Here is a 15,531-nt window from a genome sequence, read left to right on the forward strand (position 1 = left end):
CTTTATGTTGAGTCAGTTCCTAGTTCCAGCGTTGCTGTGTCAGAGGTGGAGCCCGATGCCAAGTTTACTTGGGGGATTGAGACTTCAACATTTCCGACTCTTGTGCCAGAGAGGGCTACCTTCTGCGGGAACCCATTCCAATAAGAGCAAACACACTATGGAAAAATGTTCAGCCTCGCCCATAATTAAGGGTTTGTAAGTCAAACCAGTAATAAGTTACTCCCTGCCAGCTTGTTTGAGAGAGAAAAACACAACCTTATTCACAGTGCTGGCGGCACTGTACCACAGTACGACCCTTATCAGATTGAAGCCCATTTTAGCAAGGCATAGGAAGGACAGTAAAGATAGCGCTTTCCTTTGACCCAGAAATTCCATCTTTAGGAAAATTTGAAAGGAGGGGGAGAGCAGAAATGACAGAAATCAGATTGCTTCCAGCAGCATCACTGACACTATGGAAATGAGAAACAGCCTAAACATTCAACAATAAACAATTGGTTATCTAATTATGGTGAGTCCCTAGAGGACACTGTGGTCTATGCTGATCATAATCAGTCTACCCCCAGGCCAGTGATTGGCTTATGAAATGGCCATAGGACTCTATTCTGGCCACTAGGATGAGAAGAAAAGTTTTCTCAGGAGTTTTGGGGGGAGGTATCTCCTAAGAAAAAGAAACAGGAAGAAACAATTCATCCTCTAACTCTGGGCATGGTGCTGGATGTGGTCCCCGGAAGTACGGCCGCCATTTTCCGAAGTACCTTGAGGGAGAGGTGAATACGGAGGAGGACACATCAGAGAGATTGAAAAATCTGAGTCCTTGATGACAACACTGAGTTACTAAATCAGTCAATCTAGAGCTGTAACTTTCATCCCATGGGAAATACTCCACAGCTGTGAAATACTAACCTTTCCTTACAACTTGAGCCAGTTGATTGAGTTTTTCTGTAACTTGCCGCCAAAAGAATCTAATAGATTCAACATTAATTTTGTCCTGCATAGCCATGGTAACAGTGATGACTGATGTAAAGCTATGGAAGTTATTTGTCAATAATTTTAAATAAGAGTAAAATCCCCAAAGTCTATCCAATATAACTACCTAAAAATCATGAGTGTATCTATACGTATACATAAAGAATAGTGGTAACAAAAAAATAATTATATCAGAGCTAAAGACATTAAGAGTAAATTATAAAAGAACTTGAAGTTGTTAAGTAACAGTATTTTAAGTGTTGCCTTCTTTAATTTTTCTTCACATCTTGTCTGAAAATGGTGAGTATCTGTAGGCTAAGGGGGCACATCTGATTCATCCCAATTTCAAGGACAGTTGGTAGAAAACTTTTGGTTTTATACAAATCAGGATGGGTTAGGGGCACCTGGGTGACTCATTTGGTTAAGCCTCTGCCTTTGGCTCAGGTCATGGTCCCAGGGTCCTGGGATACAGCCCTGCATCGGGCTCCCTACTCAGCGGGAAGACTGCTTCTCCCTCTGCCTGCTGCTCCCCTGATTGTGCTTCTCTCTCTGTGTCAAATAAATAAATAAAATCTTTAAAATTAAAAAAAAAAATCAGGATGGATTAGGTGCTGTTGCACCAACAACCAACGCAGAAATCTTAATGCCTTAAAACAACAATGGTTTATTTCTTGCTTAGGCTACAAGTGCATTGGGGTTGGATGCATCAGTGAGATTGTTTTGCTCATCAGAGTCACCCAGGGACTCCAAACGATGGAGCAGACTCCCTTCCAACTGGAGATTGTCACCATGCCAGAGGTTAAAAAAAAAAAAAAAAAAAAAAAAAGCATGCAAATTGCATACAGGATTTTAATGCTTCCGCCCCATTATTGCCATTCACATTTTGTTAGCTAGCTTAGGTCACATGGCCATGCTTAAGTTCAAAGGAAAAGGGAAAGTGCAATTCTCCTATGTGCCTGGAAGCCCCAAGTATTTGGCAAACAGCCTTAATGACTGCCACAGGGTTGCAACAGACGACTGTTGGATGCATAGCCCCATTATATGTACAGGGCATAGACTTAAAAAAAAAAAACAAAAACCAGAGATAAGGGAGCTACGAAGCCCATACGTAGTAAAATTAGTATATTGAGACACAAAACATCCCCTCACATGTTTTAAATCCCTGCTCGACGTCACTCAGCAATTGCTTCTGCAGGCATCTATGGTTGCACAAAACATGTGGGACAAGTCCCAGCATATTGTGAATAGAGTGGAGACTTTTCTATCATTCCAAGAGTGCACCTATAAGAGACCACCAGACAAAAAATAGATTCATCATTGCATAATCTCTCCTGTGGGAAATCTGCACACCTCCCCAGAAGCGGTGAACAATAAACCCACCTGATATGACACCCCTCACACCTCTCTTGACATCTTAACATTCTGATCTCAGATCCAGCATTAATTCTGAACTGCGACACCCGAAGTCTCATTCTTCATCTCACTTTTCTTTTCTGCCCCTACCTGACTTCATTCCCCTGATCTACAACCTGGATTCTCTAGGTGAGAGCACGCTCATCTTTCCCCACCCCCTTCCACATTTCACTGCCATTCTTCCTTAGCTGCATTCTTCAACAGCCCCTAAATTTCTCTGGGCATCTCAACCTGAACACTGGGTTCTCTCCTCCTTGTCACAGGAGGAACCGGTGGGGGTTCTTCTTGGAGGATTCGGCCTCGGAGCAGTCCAGGAACATACGCCCTGCAGCAGGATGGCCAGGCCTAGAGCTAGGGAGATGGATTAGCTCCTGAATTAGCTGGGGAAAGATGGGTTTTACCAGACTCTTTCTGGCTTATTCTACATCATTTTATGTGTTTGTGTGTGCGTGTGTGTGTGTGTGTAGAAAAATTATTTATATGTAGTAAGATTTTATATACTATATATTTAATAATAAAATATATATTTAGCAAAATACATTACATATAATATATGATAAATATATTTTAAAATATATGTTGTATTTTATATATTTTTTTCTTTTTTCTCACCTTTCCCAGAGTTTATCAGCAAAGAATATTTAGATTATAAGTACCAGAAATCTCCACTTAAACTGCACTTTAAAAAAAAAAATGCATTTATTGGCTCATATAACATTCAAGGGTTTTGAAGGGCTGGTTTGAAGCAAAGCTTAATCCAGGGGCTTGAATGATGTCACGAGGATGTGATGTTTCTGCTTTCCTTTCTCAACATTGGTTGCTACAGATTTTCCCTCATGAGTGGCAGATGGATGCTTGGACTTCCATGGGTCATTTCTAGTTCTCAGCAGAACAAGCAACAGGCTTGAGTTCCATACACTGTCCCCCAATCCATCCATCAATAGCTGGCCCAGAACACTGGGTATGCAGATGGAACAAGACCAGTCAGGCTCGCTCCTGGTGGGAGGGTGGCATCATATCTCCCCAGCCCAAGGTGGGAGGAAGGGGCAAGGTATTGCTCCAGACAGGTAACATTAGAGACAAGTTGTAGAAAAAAGATGAAAAGGATGTCAGTAACCCAGATACAGACTCACCCACTGCCATCCTTTAGACTCTGCTCCTTTCCTTCGCTCCTTTCAAAGATGGACTTACTTTTGTTTCAGGAGGGTTAGTGGAAGATTTTCTTGTTTAGTAGCAGTGAGGGCTTCATGTGTTTTTTCTTCTAAAGCCATATTTCTATTTTAATGGGGACTTCCTGAAGACCCAGTGAATCAGAGGAGCAAGTCTCAGTCTGGTCTTAACACCTAGGGTGGTTGTTCTCAGCTCAGAGACTGAAAATACCTCACTTTGTGGACTTGGTTTCTTAATTCACAAGTAAAGGGGGATGAACTAGGTGATCTCCAAAGGCCCGCCATATCTTGATGCTGTGATTTGATCATTCTGTGACACTGGGATAGGGCCGCAAAAGTTACTAGCTCAATGTCTCACAGCTGACAAAAGGTGCCAACATACCCTTCCAATTCCAAGTGAAAGGCTCTTTCTTGCACACTACGGCTGTCACATTGTAGGAGGGGTGTGTCCATGGACTTACTAATCACTTGGGTTTGAGGGAGAGGGGAGATGGAGACAGCACAGATACCACCATGTTTTCCAGTTCATTAACGGAGATGGCACTAAATTTGGTACAAGGAAGGAAATATTGACCAGTTTCTAATCCATGGAGTGGACGAGTGTGATCTGAGATCTATTTGGATAATGGTGGTCATGGACAAGGATGTAGAATGTCTAGAAAACCATTAAAGTAGAATTGGAGCTTGGCAGCTCAGATAGGGTTGGGACTATGGATACCTCAATGGATTGACTGGAAAGTGTGAGAGAACTTAAAAGGGTGGGTGTGAGGTGTGAGAGTCCTGGAGAGGTGGCCAAGGGTGAACTTCTAGGCCTGCAAGGTCTTTCAGAGGTGGGTGGAGGGATGGCACAAAGGGACCTGGAGGAGGAGAATCAGGAAGGTTCATGAAAGAGTTGCTGAAGCCTAATGGGGAGAGAGTTTCTGGATGGTTGGAATGAGGACAGGGAAGGAAAGAGGTGGGGTAAGAGGAGAACTGAGAGCTTCTGGTGCCTTCCCTTGAGAATGCGCCGATGTGTCTCCTTGGTGGCGGGCAATGATTGCAAGAAAAGAGAGAGGAACTGGAGGTTGAAATGGGGGCAATGAACACAGGTGAGCCCAGAAAGTTCTGTCTGCAGGAACAGGGAATACAAGGAAGAGGCAGGGGTTGGGATAGAGTTTGAGAAGTATGGGGGGTACTTAGAAGCACAGTTGTGAGGACTAAATTAGTGAATCAAGCACATCCAGGTGTTTTACATTGCATGCAGCAGAGCTGACATTAGCGATGTCAAGTTGTACAGACTGTCCCACCAGAAGCAGGTTAGAACCGGATACCAGGGCAGTGAGACAGAAAACTAGAGTGGACTTCACAGAATGTAAATGAAATGGGCTTTTGTCCTTATTTTGGTCCCTGGGGCTCTCTGAGGAGACATGCAATCCTTCAAGGGCCAGGACCTTATCCTGTACTCCCCTTTAACTCCTCTCTTGCTGGGCCCACCAGATCCAGACTCGGGGGACAAACCGTCTAGAAGGAATTCTTAAGGGGTGAGCAGAATCTCTTCTTCAAGAGAAACACTTTCATTTCCGCAGACTCCTACGCAGTATAAAAAGGAAATGCGGCAGGCTCATGAAGGGAATTATAATTTTGCTTTATACCAAAATAAATCTGGGGCAGAAATAGTACCTCACTTCTTACATTAAGTAAACTAATTGGGAGGAAGCTGGACCCACCGCTGAAACAGTCTGCAAAAGCACAAGCGCCTGAAAGATCTTTCCTCAAAGGGAGAGATACAAGGGACACTTGCTAAGTGGATAGGAGGCCATTCTGGGCCGCCCAGTCCTATGAAGACCCAGCCCTCGGCGGGAGAGCCTGTGGCTGCGCTCTGTGCTGCCACCTAGTGGACAGAGGTGGTCATCCCAAACGCTTGGGAATGGCCAGGAAAGGAAAAAAAAGAAAGAAAGAAAGAAAAAGAAAACATCAGCCAGAGAAGACTGCCCGGTCCAGAGTATCTGGAGCTCAGCAGCAACCAGCCTCCTGACAGCTGCAAACACATCCATTGTTAGTCCGCTCCGTAGGCCTGCGAGGCCCAGCGACACTCCCACGCTGAGCGCTGCGGAAACACGACAGGCTCCGCGGAGGACAGCAGGTGAATCCCTGACCCCTCGGGCACATGTCCTTTGCTGTGGTTTCGATCCTGGCACCACCACCACCACCCCCCTTTTTCTCCCCTGGAGCTGGGCTTTGTTACGCTGAAGCCCTGTTCAGTCCAGGACTCGGTGAGGAAACAATCAGTGACCACTCAGTAGGCAAAACACACCCTCGTCCACTTTGGGGGAAGAGACGCGACCAGTTAATGAGATACAGCCCAAGTCTCTTCCCCATGGCCTCCCGGGCTTCTGCACAGATAGTCAAATGCTCACAGGGGGGCAGTCGAGGCGGCCGCAGGCCTGGCGCTGGCTGACTCTAGTCAAGGTGGGCATCCGCATGGGCGCGAGACCTGCTTCCAGTTGGTGGCCGGGTGGTGTCTCCCTTCTGCACATCGCTTCTCCGGTGAAGCATCTCCAGGGCAGATGGGCTTGTTGATTGAGCCAAGCATCAGTTTGGAGATGGCCTTTCTCCCTGTCGCCAGGGCCGATTGGCCGCCCCCTCCCTAGCTGTGCATGGCCAAGAAGGCGGAACAGAATTCTCTCTGCACCTGCTCGCCACACATCGCAGGCGCGAGTACTAACGGCCGGTTAGAAGACGATGGGAATCCGTGCTTATTACAGTTTCAGGCTGGATCCTTCGATAAGTTTTCCCCACTGAACAGTAATGTTCTACCACTTACTTCAATAATTTCACGAAGACAGCTTTGAGGTGGAAACTGAAGGGGGAAAAAACGACGTGAATCCCGTCTACCATTGCCAAAGGCAATGCACTATCTATTGTTTTAAGAAATAACTGACTTTTAAAAACCTCCGAACGATTTATAAATCAAAATCATTTTTCCCTTGAGAACAATCTAGAAAGAGTAAAATGTTCAAAGCACCAAGCTTTCAAAAGACCTGTTGGATTTAAAGATCCTTTCCAAGAAAATAACCCTGGATTACTTAAATGATCGCGCAGCTCTTCAAGGCACAGATGAAAGAAGCCACAAGGACAGAGTGTTATTAATAACCCTTGGTGTCCAGTCATCTCCTTCCCTTGCTCTTTTGGGCAAGCATCTACCTCGTTCTATTTAGTCATTTTATTGCATTATGTAGTTTTCTGACATCTGCTCCCAGCCTCTCGGACATAATGGGGAATTCTGCTTAGAGATGGAGCCACACAAGGAGGGGAAGTTAAGGCAGAATCTCTGAAGCCCGATGACCCCTGCAAACATGGCATCTCCCTAAACACCATTGGTCCCAAGGTCAAAGAGACACATTACCAAACCATTCCTCTAACAAAGGTAACAATAAGATTCTGATTACTCTGTCAATAAGATTCTGATTACTCTGCTAAATCAGAATCCGTGCTGCTTGGTGGTTGCGGACCTTGTCAGTGAGTTGCCTGTCACCCCCTCAGATCCCTCCACCATGTTGGCCATGACACATCTTCCGTCTGTGTTCACTCGGTGGCCTGCACCTATGTCAGTCATCAAAGATCTACTCTCAGGTGCCCACTTTGCCGGCAAGTCAGGGAGCTTAGGATGTGATGCTCCTTCTATCTATAGCTGTTCATCAAGGAGAGGGTCAGTACTCCCGCTCCCTTGTCCTGGTGGAAACTACTCTGAGGGTAAACTATGTTATCTTCAGAGCTTCCCCACAAGGCTGAGCCAGCGTTACTGCAGTGGTTTTAAAATATGTCCATAAATTCTTTGACACTCCTCCCTTCAAAAGATGGAGCCTCATTCCCTTTCCCTTAAATGCAGGCCGGATGGTGACTTGCTTCTTAAGAATTAAAGATGAGGGAAATTATGCTAGGTGACATCCAAGGCTGAGTCAAAATGACTGGCTTCTGCCTGACTCCCTTTCTTAGATTCTACACTGGGGGGACATCCATACCAGGAGGACACTTAGGCCGTCTTGGGGGAGCCCCTGTGGGGAGGAACTGAGGCCCCCCACGATCAGCCAACACCAACACACCAAGCCATGTGAGTGAGCAGCCTTGCAACTGATCCTTCCCCACCAGATAAACCTGAGCCAGTGAGGCCCAGCCAAGTCACTTCTGACATCCTGACCCACTTAAACTCTGCAAGAAGAAAAATGTGTATTGTTTGGGATGATCTGTTACACAGAAATATAGAAAGGATAGAATTTCTCTCCATGGGCCTTTGCTCAATCCTGCACCCTTGCTAGCCTCTTCCTCTCTAGTCATGCTTCCCCCACCAACCCCCAGATTTTCCCTGGGAGCAACTCCTAAGAAATCCTTTTCAGAAGAATCCTCATCTCAGAACTAGTCCAAATTTTTCATAAAACAGTTCCAATTCAGGGTCCTTTTTTCCCAGCCCAAGTTCTTTTCTGCTCTGAAAGAATCCTCTTTCCTAGTTTGGTTCTGCCCTCTTTCCGTAAGAACTATCCTCATTCCCTTTCTTTGCCCTCTAGACCTTTGCAACACTGCTTCCTCGGCTGATGGACCTCAGGGGGCAGGAGGTTGAGGTGATGAAACCAAGCAAAAGGAGAGAAGGTCCTTACACCCACCAGCTGGCATTTAGCCACCTTGGCAGAGTCCCCGCTGGGCGCCTGTATCCTTGAAGTGCCCTGTGGGAGCCGAGGGTCTGGAGGATGGTGGGGGGGGCCTCCCCTGCTGACCGGTGGTGACTTGGGTGGCAGGAAAAGCCTCAGGGGATCAGGTCACATGAGAGGCAGGCAGAAGTCTGCATCAGATGGAGTGCTTCCCTGGGCATTTTGCAAAGCAACCTTGTGAACCAATGTCAGTTCTTTTTATAAGTAAGCTTAAAATGGAACGGAGCTTCTACAAAATCCATGCACAGTCCATCTCTCTCCATGAAGGAAAAACAAAGACACAAATAATCTTGGGCTGTTTCCAGAAAGGAAACTCATGGCCCTGGGAAGCAATCCCACTGAACTAGAGACTATGCCGAACCGCTGGACACAGGAGGACCCCCACAGCCAGGGACAGACAAGCATGAGACCCACAAGGACAATTCACCCGAGCATTGTCTGAGACAAGAGAGACCGCCATTCCTCCAGATATGCTCCATGTAGGAGACTGTTATTCAGAAAAACCCAGGTTTTAAAAACCCTGAGATATAGGGAAAATTAATTTGTATTCTTTTTTTATAATGTATGATCATCTGCCTGCACTGTGTCTAAACTTACTTTTCTATTCTCAAAAGAGAAATAATCTGCTAAGTGAATTAATAGGATAGAAAGTTTATGGGGAACATCGCTGACCTACTTATAAGAGAAAAGCATTCAAGAAATTTTAGGACATTTATAGTATATCTTCAAGAGGAAAAAACACTTAACAATTGTCCAAGCTTATATACGTATTAAAAGTAAATGTTCCCCCTTTTCAGAGTCCTTCCCGCCCCTCCCCTTCTTCAAGGATATTGTACTTCCCCCTCCTCAAGGATATTGTATTAGTTTGGGAGGGCAGCAGACTAACAAAGTATCACAGATGAGCTTAAACAGATATTTATTTCCTCACAGTTCTAGAGGTTGAGGTACAAGATCAAGGTGTCACCAGGACTGGTTACTTCTGAGGCCTCTCTCCTTGGCTTGCCCATGGTGGTCTTTCCCCTGTGTCTTCACATGGCCTTCCTTCTGTACCTCAGTCTTAATCTCTTCTTCTTCTTTTTTTTTCTTAAAGATTTTTTTTTTTTTTTTTCAGGGCACCTGGGTGGCTCAGTGGGTTAAAGCCTCTGCCTTCGGCTCAGGTCATGATCTCAGGGTCCTGGAATGGAACCCCACATCGGGCTCTCTGCTCGGCGGGAGCCTGCTTCCTCCTCTCTCTGCCTACTGTGATCTCTGTCTGTCAAATAAATAAAGAAAATCTTTTAAAAAAAAAAAGATTTTTTTTTCAGTTTATTTATTTGAGAGAGAGCGCGAGAGAGAGAGCAGAGTGAGTTTTGAAAGAGAACACTAGTGGGGCGGTAGACAGAGGGAGAAGTAGACAGAGGGAGAAGTAGACTACCTATTGAGGAGGGAGCTCAACAAGGGGCTTGATTCGCACCCTGGGATCATGACATGAGCTGAAGGCAGATGATTAACTGACTGAGCTACTCAGGTGCCCCGGGTTAATCTCCTCTTCTTAAAAGAACAATAGCCATATTGGATTAGGCTCATCCTAACAACCCCATTTAACCTTCTTTACCTCTTTAGAGACCCTGTGTCCAAGTATGATCACATTCTACGGTACTGGAAGTTAGGACTACAACATATGCTTTCAGAAGGACACAGCTGAAAACAGAGTTTTTATTTAAACTAGCTTTCCCTCTAAGACAATTTCCTGAAAATGAAGTTCTACTGTGTATTAATCTCTCCCCACCCCCACCCCCAATAACAGGATAATACAAGCCCAGTGTGCAGGAGAGGGAGGGAATGGGGGAGTCATACTTGGAATAGAGTCAAAAAAAGAAAAGTGACACATAGAAAATCAAGTCTTTATAATCTCTGGAAGTGGAGAGTGGTAAAGAGGGGTAGCAAAATCTGATCTGCAAAGACCTCTGGAGATAATATATTCAGTTCTTGAGCTTTCTTCTGACTTCCAACGTTCACCAGTGTTGAGCCTTTGGATTCACTAAACACAGTGTGGACCAGCCAGGTCAATCCTGTCCCCTATTGGCCTGATGGTGTTTCAGCTCCATCACAATGCTGCTTTGGTAATAAAGGAGGAATAGTCAACTGTCCTGTGGTTGGGTTCACAGAACTGAACCAGTTTGTAGTGATGGGCAGGGCAGACCTTGAGAAGGAAGATGGCCCAGGGGAAATTAACCAGTCCCTGGACACCTCCACCCCAGAAATTTCTGTGACACAGTTTACCTGCTATGGGGCTTAGTCTCTGACTGGTCTAGAGACAGACCTCACTCTACCTGAACAGTTTATAAGGCAGTTGTTGTTGCAAGTGGGATCACCCATTCGGTTAGTTGGTTATTTATTCATACAACAGATTTTCCTGAGAAATTTGTTTTCTAGAATTGTGTCATTAACCAGGTACCAAAGACCCAGAAGAAAACAAGACACAGCCACTGCTAGAGTCCAGTAGGAAAAACAAAGGACACCTCACAAAGTTCTGCAGACTGAATTGGAGTTCTCCAATGGAAAGGAACACACACAAAAACTCCCTAACCTTAGAGTATCATGGCCCTCCAAGAAAATCAAGGTGTCAACAGGGCTGATTCCTTCTGGAGATTCCAGGGGAGAATCTGTCCCTTACCTCTTCCAGTGGAGAATCTGTCCCTTACCTCTTCCAGTGGTTCTTAGGTACTTCATTCTAATCTCTGTTCCTATTGTCATCCTTGTGTTTACATTTAGGGTCCACTCAGATAATCTAAGATAATCTTCCTATTCAAGATTCTTAATCATATTTGGAAATTCCTTTCTCCATGTAAGGCAACATATTCATAGGTTTCTAGGATTTGGAAATGGGAGTCCTTGGAGAGCCATCATGCAGCCTCCTGTACTGTCCTCCCCTCTTCTGTCTCAACTATTTCCTCACTCATGAGCCAGAAGACTCTCTCCTTAGGCATCTAATGTTGGTCCTCCTGTTGTTCTCATTAGAAATGTCAGATATAAAAAATCAAGAAGAAAAGTCTCTCCTAGGCAGAAGAGGGCTTCAGTGATTGACCCATAAAGTTGGGCCTCCAGGATTAATTGGGAAATGTACTCTTAACTAGGATGCTTTTAGAATCTTTCCCAAGAATAAGACAATACTTCATTTGCCAGTTTCAGGGATTGAGCCAATTGTGTAGTCCCACAATGAAGAACAGATATTTCCAACCCTATTGAGAGATCCTACAACACCTCATCCACATCCCATCCTTCAAGCCCCTCAGAACCAAGTGGGAAGAAAGCTGGACACATCTAGAGTAGCAGCAGTTTTCTCTGGTGAAGACATGATGGAAATGCTGGGAGTTTTATCAGTTTTATTCATCTGAGAACAGTACTCAGATGCATCATTATGTCCCCAGATCCACAAGTGATATCCAGACCAAGGAATGTGTAAAGTGGGATGGTGGAAGCTGAAAATATCCAGACTTGCAAAAATCACAGAACAGGAAGACTGAACTCCCTCTGGAGATGATGAGAGAGATAGTAAAAACTTGAATTTTGACGTACATGCGCATATGTGCTTGTGTGTGCGCGCACACACACACACGAGTCACACACAATATTGCTCAGTGAGGGAAACCACCAATGCGATAAGAACTGTGGGCTCTGAGAGTCCCTGATGGTAGGAGGAAGGCAGATGCCAGCTGATACACACTGCCAAACCAGTAGACTCTGTAGGAAGACTTGACTGGATGAACCAACAAGAGGCCTGGCTGGAAAAGGTCCCTCAGGAGGTGTGGGACATATTAGTGCTTTGAACTCAAGGGATCAGGATTTTTTTTAACAAGCTTTAAAAAACAAGACGAAAGACATCATATGGTAAGGTGCTAGGCTCCTATTGTTTCTGGGCTTGAGTCCTAAAAATCAGGGCCAAAGGGAAGAATTAAGTGTGGTTTAACACGCACACACAAACACATATGCGCTGATCTTTTTTTTTTTTATATACATATAAATTGTGTCTGCAGAGGATTTTCCAGCCCAGGTTGCCTATGGTGAGAAAACAGACTATTTAAACAATCCTCCAGGGAAGGAACTGAAGGAGACAGATGTTTAGCAAGTCGGAAGCATAACACGTGAGACCAGTCCACCCCTTCGCTCAAAGGAACTCGGTAGAGCTCCTCCTCCATTTGGATTTGAACCTCTAATCAAAAAGTTTCCTGGCTGCTTCTACTCTTTCTTGGCTTGACCTTTGTATGCCGTAATATTGCTCTGTCCTTAAAAGGGATGTGAGGTTTAACAGTCATCTGTGTGTGCCTGCAATAATTTACTGCTCAGTTTCTTCATGTGAATTGTGATTTTGAAAAGGCTGGATTCATTTAATCTCAAGATCAGGACATGTTGACTTTGGAGGACATGGGTTCAGGCCCCAAAAGACTTTATCGTGCTTTGGTGGCTAAAGAAAGCTTCCTTCCTTGACCTATTGTGACTAAGTCTGGCTCAAAAAGTCTTGAAGAATCCATCAACATGTGGCTACACATTAGCAGAAGAAAATATGAGCTAATCTTGAATCCTTAATGAGCATTTTCCAGAGAAGAGCAAGGGAAGAAGGAAACTGATTTTCTCGCCTGTTTACTTACATTCTTACTATTTTTATGTGCTTTCCATTCATTATCTTGTGTAATCCTCACACAAACTAGGGCAGGAATATTTTTAGATGAGTGAACTATGAGGCTCTGAGAAGGTAAGAAACCTCTTTCTCATCACACAGCCAGTCAGTGTGACTCAAGAGCTTAAGTTCTTTGCTTTTCAGTCTTTAGAAATGTTAGAGTCTTGTCAGCCCTGCAATGGATTCTCACTGCAATGAATTCTGGTCATAATCAATGATGATACTGTTTTTGTTTATTCACAATTGTAATGTCTAGAGAAAAGAAAATGTATCTAGAGTGGCCAAAGATTGGGTCCCAAATAAACAATTACAAATTAAGTAAAAAAAAATGTAAGGAATTGTGGAGATGTCTACTGTCCTGGATGGAAAAAACGTGACATTCTCTGACACTTGGACATCAATGTTTTTGGTTTCCAGTTCCCAGCTCCTCTCTGTTTGGCCTCTGTGTTCTCTCATCCCACACTTTGCTGCTGAAGAGGGAGTCAGCTGGCACTCATCTGGGATGCTGCCATGGGCCAGCCTGGCTTAGTGATGACAGCCACCTTCTGGGCACCAGCAGAGGAAAACAGACTCCCACAGGGGTGACATGCCCACATGTCAAACTTGCTACCCCCAGGCAACATCCAGATTTGCAACGGCAGGGCCTGCTGCCATCTGTAAAAATGTAGTATCCTCCTTTTCCGAGAGACACAAGGTAGAGAGCGGGTATCCCTTCTCTCAGCATCCTAACATAGTCTAGTTTACCCACGTATACACACGATGTGCGTTTTTCTTATGAGGACCTATTTCAATAAGTTTACCTCAATAACATTTTCAGGCTCTTATATATTCTGAAGCTTTTAGATGAGCAGGGACTACGTAACTGGCAGGCTTGCTCACTAATACAATATCCCCTGCTACCCACTTCCATGTGGATTCAATTCAAGTGTTGGAACAACCACCGCCTTTGGAGATAAGCAAGTATTCTTTGCACACATTGGGAATGAGCCCCCAGTGGCTGAAGAAATGAAATCTGATGGGTCATGATAAGACTAGTCTGATTTCTGGGTGATCATTCAAGTTAACGAAGCTCCCGATCTGCAAAAGTGGCTGTGAATCAGGCAAGAAGCCGCCTGTCCCAAAGACAGAGCCCTGACAACTCAATGGAAACCACTGCAGGAATCACAGTTTTTCCAGAAATGCAAGACCCAGCCAAAACTCAGAAGGATGAAAATTATACCCGGTAGAAAGTAGAAGAAAAAAGAGTCTGAGTTTGTTGTTTTGTTTTTGCAAAATAAAGCTTCCATCTCAAACGGTATCTAATGTCTCCAAGTGATTTTTCTAATTTTTTTCCTATTGATGGAGATACTGATGGAAAAAAGAAGTCGTGGATTAATGCATTAAACACCACAAACCCACCCCTAGATCCATGCTCACGCTTCCAGTGAAAATGACGATGGGCCAATCATCCACGCGTCCCCAAAGGAGCAACCCTGAATATTCGAAACTCAAGAACGTACCCACAGTCTTGTATTAGCATCCCACTGGCTGCTTATTGACAACTTGGCATGTTCTTTGGTGGTGGGGCCATTTAGCATCCTTAATTGGTAGATACACATTTTCCACACCACTAGAACTTCAAACGGCAGCTTCTACGCCCTTTCCACATAAAACCCTAACCACTAACATGCCTCACAAAGGCCCACTAAAATATGAATCTACTTGAATACATAGTGACCTTAATTGCTAATATTCCTTGGCAAATCAGATACACTATTAACAGCATAATAATGAGTATGCAGAGAGGCTCCCTAGTGCGTCCAGATGCGTGTGTAAAATAAATAAATAAATTAAAACTGCCACGCTAAATTAAGTTGTCCTGCCACCTCAGGTTACCATCTGTTTCTAGTTTCCTCCCCAGTTTTCCCCGAGCCTCTTTTCTCAGCACCAAACAACTCCAGCTGGCAGGCCTTAAGATGCAACGTGGACGGGCCCACGAGAGCCTGGTCACCTCCGGCTGTTGTGAGCTCAGATTTGGATGTTACCTCTGCAAACAAGATCCCTGCCATCCTGCAACGTTTTGGTTTTACATTCCCTCAGTTTAAGGGGGCGGGGGGGTGTAGGTGTAGGGGGTGGGGGAAGTAGAGGCAAGAAGTAAGAGCGGGGATTTAAAAAAAGAAAAATTAAAACATTTTCCTGTTGCGGGGATGTTAATAATAGACAAGTGTTAGATTTGGCAATAAATTATTGTCCAGATGAAGGGAAAACAATTACAAATTAGAAACAGATTTATTCACACTCACTGCATTAATGAAAACTTAAAAAAAAAAAGAGAGAGAGAGAGAGAAAGAAAGAAAGAAAACTAAACTGTGTGTACTGTGTGGAAAAAAATAATGGCCCGGCAGGCCTACTTTTTATTAACAACTCATCAGTAAGCAGGTTGTAATTCATAACAAAGAATTCACCCCAAGGAACGCCACATGACTGTGAGCTTTTTGAGTTTCCTAAGAAAATACATATGTTGTTCCACTTGGTTTCCTTTCAATAAAACCCACCAGTTAGCACTTCATTTTCAAGCTGTTCTGACAAATCAGGTGAGTTAGCTTTGTAGAAAAAACAGAAGCCAATTTTTCAGCTGAGAATTTTAGGGAATTTTTTTAATAAC

The sequence above is a fragment of the Mustela nigripes genome, chromosome 5 (genome assembly GCF_022355385.1).
Source record: "Mustela nigripes isolate SB6536 chromosome 5, MUSNIG.SB6536, whole genome shotgun sequence".
In the NCBI taxonomy this organism is placed as follows: domain Eukaryota; kingdom Metazoa; phylum Chordata; class Mammalia; order Carnivora; family Mustelidae; genus Mustela; species Mustela nigripes.